The sequence below is a fragment of the Arachis stenosperma genome, chromosome 9, assembly GCF_014773155.1.
Source record: "Arachis stenosperma cultivar V10309 chromosome 9, arast.V10309.gnm1.PFL2, whole genome shotgun sequence".
In the NCBI taxonomy this organism is placed as follows: domain Eukaryota; kingdom Viridiplantae; phylum Streptophyta; class Magnoliopsida; order Fabales; family Fabaceae; genus Arachis; species Arachis stenosperma.
The window spans coordinates 117,548,078-117,556,324 of record NC_080385.1 but is presented as its reverse complement, the minus strand read 5'-3'; the positions used below and the strand labels follow the sequence as shown (position 1 = coordinate 117,556,324).

At 41.9% G+C, this 8,247-nt stretch overlaps 1 non-coding gene across 1 annotated transcript; it reads right to left on the bottom strand.

Annotated features, from left to right (window-relative positions):
- Positions 1 to 498: 498 nt before the first annotated feature.
- LOC130952266 (small nucleolar RNA R71) lies at positions 499 to 606 on the bottom strand. Its single transcript, XR_009074447.1, has one exon. It is a non-coding gene; the product is annotated as a small nucleolar RNA R71 (small nucleolar RNA).
- Positions 607 to 8,247: the final 7,641 nt, after the last annotated feature.

The window sequence follows — 8,247 nt, the reverse complement described above, 5'->3', positions numbered from 1 at the left end:
GAACCTGAAAGGACCTTGAAGCGAAAGCTAAGAGAAGCTAAGGCACAACTCTCTGTTGAGGACCTGACCGAATTCTTCAAAGAAGAAGAACCTATGGCAGCTGAAAACAACAACAATGCCAACAATGCAAGGAAGGTGCTGGGTGACTTTACTGCACCTACTCCCGACTTCTATGGGAGAAGCATCTCTATCCCTGCCATTGGAGCAAACAACTTTGAGCTTAAACCTCAATTAGTTTCTCTAATGCAACAGAATTGCAAGTTCCATGGACTTCCATTGGAAGATCCTCATCAGTTCTTAGCTGAATTCTTGCAAATCTGTGACACAGTCAAGACTAATGGGGTTGACCCTGAGGTCTACAGACTGATGCTATTCCCTTTTGCTGTAAGAGACAGAGCTAGAATATGGTTGGACTCTCAACCTAAAGAAAGCCTGGACTCTTGGGAAAAGCTAGTCAATGCCTTCTTGGCAAAGTTCTTTCCACCTCAAAAATTGAGTAAGCTTAGAGTGGAAGTCCAAACCTTCAGACAGAAGGATGGAGAATCCCTCTATGAAGCTTGGGAAAGATACAAACAATTAATCAGAAAATGTCCCTCTGACATGCTTTCTGAATGGAGCATCATAGGTATTTTCTATGATGGTCTCTCTGAACTATCTAAGATGTCCTTGGATAGCTCTGCTGGAGGATCTCTTCATCTGAAGAAGACGCCTACAGAAGCTCAAGAGCTAATTGAAATGGTTGCAAATAACCAATTCATGTACACTTCTGAAAGGAATCCTGTGAACAATGGGACAAGTCAGAAGAAAGGAGTTCTTGAGATTGATGCTCTGAATGCCATACTGACTCAGAATAAAATATTGACTCAACAAGTCAATTTGATTTCTCAAAGTCTGTCTGGAATGCAAAATGCACCAAGCAGTACTACGGATGCTTCATCTGAAGAAGAAGCTTATGATCCTGAGAACCCTTCAATGGAAGAGGTGAATTACCTAGGAGAACCCTATGGAAACACCTATAATTCTTCATGGAGAAATCACCCAAATTTCTCATGGAAGAATCAAGAGAGACCTCAACAAGGTTTCAACAACAATAATGGTGGAAGAAACAGGTTTAGCAATGGCAAGCCTTTTCCATCATCTTCTCAGCAACAGACAGAGAATTCTAAGCAGAACCCCTCTGACTTAGCAACCATGGTCTCTGATCTAATCAAAACCACTCAAAGTTTCATGACTGAAACAAGATCCTCCATTAGGAATTTGGAGGCACAAGTGGGACAGCTGAGCAAGAAAATTACTGAACTCCCTCCAAGTACTCTTCCAAGCAATACAGAAGAAAATCCAAAAGGAGAGTGCAAGGCCATCAACATGGCCGAATTTGGAGAGGAAGGAAAGGAAGTGAACGCCACTGAGGAAGACCTCAATGGGCGTGCACTGACCTCCACTGAGTTCCCCAATGAGGAACCATGGGAATCTGAGGCTCAAAATGAGACCATAGAGATTCCATTGGACTTACTTTTGCCTTTCATGAGCTCTGATGAGTATTCTTCCTCTGAAGAAGATGAGTATGTCACTGAAGAGCAAGTTGCTAAATACCTTGGAGCAATCATGAAGCTAAATGACAAGTTATTTGGAAATGAGACTTGGGAGAATGAACCTCCTTTGCTCACCAAAGAACTGGATGACATGTCTAGGCAGAAATTACCTAAAAAGAGACAAGATCCTGGGAAGTTTTCCATACCTTGTACCATAGGCACCATGACCTTCAAGAAGGCTCTGTGTGACTTAGGGTCAAGTGTAAACCTCATGCCTCTCTCTGTAATGGAGAAGCTAGGGATCTTTGAGGTACAAGCTGCAAGAATCTCATTAGAGATGGCAGACAATTCAAGAAAACAAGCTTATGGACTTGTAGAGAATGTTTTGGTTAAGATTGAAGACCATTACATCCCTACTGATTTCATAGTCCTAGAGACTGGGAAGTGCATGGATGAATCCATCATCCTTGGCAGACCCTTCCTAGCCACAGCAAAGGCTGTGATTGATGTTGATGGAGGTGAACTGATCATTCAAGTGAATGAAGAATCCTTTGTGTTTAAGGCTCAAGGATATCCCTCTGTCACCATGGAGAAGAAGCATGAAGAGCTTCTCTCAAATCAGAGTCAAACAGAGCCCCCACAGTCAAACTCTAAGTTTGGTGTTGGGAGGCCACAACCAAACTCTAAGTTTGGTGTTGAACCCCCACATTCAAACTCTAAGTTTGGTGTTGGGAGGTTCCAACATTGATCTGAGTATCTGTGAGGCTCCATGAGAGCCCTCTGTCAAGCTACTGACATTAAAGAAGCGCTTGTTGGGAGGCAACCCAATGTTATATTTTATCTATTTTCTTTTGTTATTTTATTTTATTTTGTAGGTTGATGATCATGAGAAGTTACAAAATTAATTGAACAAGCAAAAAACAGAATGAAAAACAGGAAGAAAAACAGCACACCCTGGAGGAAGAACCCACTGGCGTTTAAACGCCAGTGAGGCTAGCAGTTGGGCGTTTAAAGCCCAGTCTGGCACCATTCTGGGCGTTTAACGCCAGAAAGGGGCACCAGGCTGGCGTTAAACGCCAGAAAAGGGCAAGAACCTGGCGTTAAACACCAGGAATGGGCACCAGCCCGGCGTTTAACGCCAGAAATGGCTCAAAACGTGATTTTGAGTGCCATTTGGTGCAGGGATGACTTTTCCTTGACACCTCAGGATCTGTGGACCCCACAGGATCCCCACCTACCCCACCACCACTCTCTCTCTTCTTCCCCCATTCACCAATCACCTCAACACCTCTTCCCCAAAAACCCTTCACCTATCAAATCCCATCTTTCTCTTCACCACTCACATCCATCCTTCATAAAACCCCACCTACCTCACCCTTCAAATTCAAACCACTTTCCCTCCCAAACCCACCCATAATAGCCGAACCCCATTCCCCCCTCTCCTATATAAACCCTTCTTCACCCCTTCATTTTCACACAACCTAAAATACCACTTCTCCCCCTCTTTGGCCGAATACAAACGCCATTCCCTTCTTCCTCATTTCTTCTTCATCTACTCTCTTCTTTCTTCTTTTGCTCGAGGACGAGCAAACCTTTTAAGTTTGGTGTGGTAAAAGCATTGCTTTTTGTTTTTCCATAACCATTTATGGCATCTAAGGCCGGAGAAACCTCTAGAAAGAGGAAAGGGAAGGCAAAAGCTTCCACCTCCGAGTCATGGGAGATGGATAGATTCATCTCAAGGGTGCATCAAGACCACTTCTATGAAGTTGTGGCCTTGAAGAAGGTGATCCCCGAGGTCCCCTTTTCACTCAAAAAGGGTGAATATCCGGAGATCCGCCATGAGATCCGAAGAAGAGGTTGGGAAGTGCTTACCAACCCCATTCAACAAGTCGGAATCTTGATGGTTCAAGAGTTCTATGCTAATGCATGGATCACCAAGAACCATGATCAAAGTGTGAACCCGGATCCAAAGAATTATCTTACTATGGTTCGGGGGAAATACTTGGATTTTAGTCCGGAAAATGTAAGGTTAGCATTCAACTTGCCTATGATGCAAGGAGATGAGCATCCTTACACAAGAAGGGTCAACTTTGATCAAAGGTTTGACCAAGTCCTCACTGACATTTGTGAAGAGGGCACCCAATAGAAGAGAGACTCAAGAGGGAAGCCGGTTCAATTGAAAAGGCATGACCTCAAACCCGTGGCTAGAGGATGGTTGGAGTTTATCCAACGCTCAATCATTCCCACTAGCAACCGGTCCGAAGTTACTCTAGACCAGGCCATCATGATTCATAGCATCATGATTGGAGAAGAAGTGGAAGTTCATGAGGTTATAGCCCAAGAACTCTATAAGGTGGCGGACAAGTCTTCCACCTTGGCAAGGTTAGCCTTTCCTCATCTCATTTGTCACCTCTGTTATTCAGTGGGAGTTGACATAGAAGGAGATATCCCCATTGATGAGGACAAGCCCATTACTAAGAAAAGGATGGAGCAAACAAGAGACCCCTCTCATCATGAGATCCCTGAGATGCCTCAAGGGATGCACTTTCCTCCACAAAACTATTGGGAGCAAATTAACACCTCCCTAGGAGAATTGAGTTCCAACATGGGACAACTAAGGGTGGAGCATCAAGAACACTCCATCATCCTCCATGAAATTAGAGAAGATCAAAGAATCATGAGAGAGGAGCAACAAAGACAAGGAAGAGACATTGAGGAGCTCAAGCACTCCATAAGATCTTCAAGAGGAAGAACAAGCCGCCATTACTGAGGTGGACCCGTTCTTTAATCTCCTTATTCTTTATTTCCTTGTTTTTCGAAAATTGTGCTTTATGTGTATCTATGTTTGTGTCTTATGATCATTAGAGTCTTAGTGTCTATGCCTTAAAGTTATGAATGTCCTATGAATCCATCACCTTTCTTAAACAAACAATGTTCTTAATTGAAAAAGATGAGAATTGCATGAATTTTGAATTTTATAACAGTTTAATTATTTTGATGTGGTGGCAACACTTTTGTTTTCTGAATGTATGCTTAAACAGTGCATATCTCTTTTGAATTTGTGGTTCATGAATATTGGCTCTTGAAAGAATGATGAAAAAGGAGACATGTTACTGAGGATCTGAAAAATCATAAAAATGATTCTTGAAGCAAGAAAAAGCAGTGAATACAAAAAAAAAAAGAGGGGAAGCAAGCGAAAAAAAAAACCGAAAGAGAAAGAGAGAAAGAAAAAGAAAGAAATAAAGTTGTGATCCAAGGCAATAAGAGTGTGCTTAAGAACCCTGGACACCTCTAATTGGGGACTTTAGCAAAGCTGAGTCACAATCTGAAAAGGTTCACCCAATTATGTGTCTGTGGCATGTATGTATCCGGTGGTAATACTGGAAGACAGAGTGCTTTGGGCCACAGCCAAGACTCAATAAGTAGCTGTGTTCAAGAATCATCATACTTAACTAGGAGAATCAATAACACTATCTGGATTCTGAGTTCCTAAAGAAGCCAATCATTCTGAATTCCAAAAGATAAAGTGAGATGCCAAAACTATTCAGAGGCAAAAAGCTAAAAGCCCCGCTCATCTAATTAATACTGATCTTCATAGATGTTTTTGGAGTTCATTGCATATTCTCTTCTTTTTATCCTATTTGATCTTCAGTTGCTTGGGGACAAGCAACAATTTAAGTTTGGTGTTGTGATGAGCAGATAATTTGTACCCTTTTTGGCATTGTTTTTAGTATGTTTTTAGTATCTTTTAGTTAGTTTTTATTATATTTTTATTAGTTTTTAGTTAAAATTCACTTTTCTGGACTTTACTATGAGTTTGTGTGTTTTTCTGTGATTTCAGGTATTTTCTGGCTGAAATTGAGGGATCTGAGCAAAAATCTGATCCAGAGACTCAAAAGGACTGCAGATGCTGTTGGATTCTGACCTCCCTGCACTCGAAGTGGATTTTCTGGAGCTACAGAAGCCCAATTGGCGCGATTTCAACGGCGTTGGAAAGTAGACATCCTGGGCTTTCCAGCAATATATGATAGTCCATACTTTGCCCAAGATTTGATGGCCCAAACCGGCGTTCAAAGTCACCCTAAGGAATTCCAGAGTTAAACGCCGGAACTGGCACCTAAATGGGAGTTAAACGCCCAAACTGGCACCAAAGCTGGCGTCTAACTCCAAGGAGAGTCTCTACACGAAAATGCTTCATTGCTCAGCCCAAGCACACACCAAGTGGGCCCGGAAGAGGATTTTTATGTCATTTACTCATCTTTGTACACCTTAGGCTACTAGTTCTCTATATATAGGACCTTTTACTATTGTATTAGAGAGCTTTTGATCATGTTTCTATGATTGAACTCACTTTGGGAGGCTGGCCATTCGGCCATGCCTAGACCTTGTTCTTATGTATTTTCAACGGTGGAGTTTCTACACACCATAGATTAAGGTGTGGAGCTCTGCTGTACCTCGAGTATTAATGCAATTACTATTGTTCTTCTATTCAATTCCGCTTGTTCTTTGTCCAAGATATTCATTTGCACTCAATAACTTGATGAATGTGATGATTATGTGACACTCATCATCATTCTCACTCATGAACAAGTGATTGACAACCACTCTGTTCTACAAGCAACCAAGGCTCTAGTGTTTATCTCTTGGATTCCTGATACACGATGCATGGTTGATCGCCTGACAACCGAGTGCTCGCCTGACAAACGAGCCAGCCATTCCGTGAGATCAGAGTCTTCGTGGTATAAGCGAGAACTGATGGTGGCATTCAAGAGAATCCGGAAGGTCTAACCTTGTCTGTGGTATTCTGAGTAGGATTCAATGATTGAATGACTGTGACGTGCTTCAAACTCCTAGCAGGCGGGGCGTTAGTGACAGACACAAAAGAATCACTGGATTCTATTCCGGCCTGACCGAGAACCGACAGCTGATTAGCCATATGCTGTGACAGAGCATAGGAACATTTTCACTGAGAGGATGGGAGGTAGCCACTGACAACGGTGAAACCCTTGCATAAGCTTGCCATGGAAAAGAGTAAGAAGGATTGGATGAAGACAGTAGGAAAGCAGAGAGACGGAAGGGAAGGCATCTTCATACGCTTATCTGAAGCTCCCACCAATGATATACATAAGTATCCTTATCTTTATCTTTATGCTTTATTCATCATCTATACGCATTTGAGTCTGCCTGACTAAGATTTACAAGGTGACCATAGCTTGCTTCATACCAACAATCTCCGTGGGATCGACCCTTACTCGCGTAAGGTTTATTACTTGGACGACCCAGTGCACTTGCTGGTTAGTTGTGCGAAGTTGTGTTTATACCATGGTATTGAGCACCAAGTCTTTGGAGCCATTACCGGGGATTGTTCTGTGTATTAAAAAGTAGTGATCACAATTTCATGCACCAACAAGCCACGACAAATTAGAGACTAGCAAGAGGGAGGCAGCATTGCAGCAGTGAGAACAAGCTAATATGCCAGATGTGGCTGAAATGAGGATAGAAGCATAGGAGCAAGAAGAGCCGCATGCCACGACGAAGTGAAGGCGAGCCATAGATAGAGGCGACGATATAGAGAAAAGGATGCACCAGAGGATCTGTTAACATGAAGCAATCGTGTGATAGCAGTGGTAGACTGAGTGAGAGAGTGAGAGGCTGAGAGCTCTGCCTTTGTGAGATTGAGTCTAAGAATGAGTTAGGTGGAGATGAGGCTTCCTTTGAGACTCGAGCATTAGGATTTTTTTCCAAAAAAACAAGAAAAAAGAGAAAACGACGTTGTCTTAGAGATTAAAAAAAATTTCAAATTTGGGTTTCTCAAACCCACCAATCCACTGGTTTTAACAAAAATTGACTGGGCCAAACTGGTTATTGCCAGTTCTGTTCCTTGTCCGATTCTAGTATTTTATATTAGTTGCATTAATTAAGTTTGGCCAAATAATTTTACGATTAATTATGTATTAAGTATTTCAGGTACAAATTGATTTGAAATTATAATTAAAAGGCTAGTGTTGCTGGTTTAGTTATATTGGAAAGAGTTAAGTACGATTTTGGTCCGTATGGTAGGGGTTTAAAATTTTTTTCGTCCTCAACCTTTTTTTGCTTACAAAATCGTCCCTAAGGTTTAACTTATTTTTAAAATTATCCTTTTTACCAAAATTTTAATTTTTTTTTACCAAATTATCCCTAATTTAAAAATATATATAAAAAAGAAAAACGGGTTAAAGGAAACGAATCACGTTGGGGAGGGGGTTTTTCCAGGGAAGAAGAGGGGGAAGGCCGAAAGAGAAGGTGGAGAAGAGAAGCGAAAGGGGATCTACCGCCGCGTCGGTCCTCGCCGCCAGATCTCGCCGCTCCTCTTCCTCACGTTCTACTCCTTTGGCAGCAGCATGCACGGCGATGGCTTCAACCCACCGTGATGACGACGGTGGCCAGGCATCCTTCCAGTGGCAACAACATGCACGAACGGCGGCAGCAGTTTCTCCCTCTTCGTGTCGCATCGTCGCATCGTCGTTTATCCCCAATTTTGCTTCTATTTTTGGTTTTCTTAATTAGATTGTTAATCACATGTTTCTTATTCTGATTTTGTTAATCCACCAATTTTGATTCTGATTCTGAATTTGTTGATCACATTGTTTTCAATTTTGATTATTTGTTCTTCTACTTCTGTTACTTCCACATCTGAATTTTCTTATTTTGATGCTTTTGATTTTACTTCTAT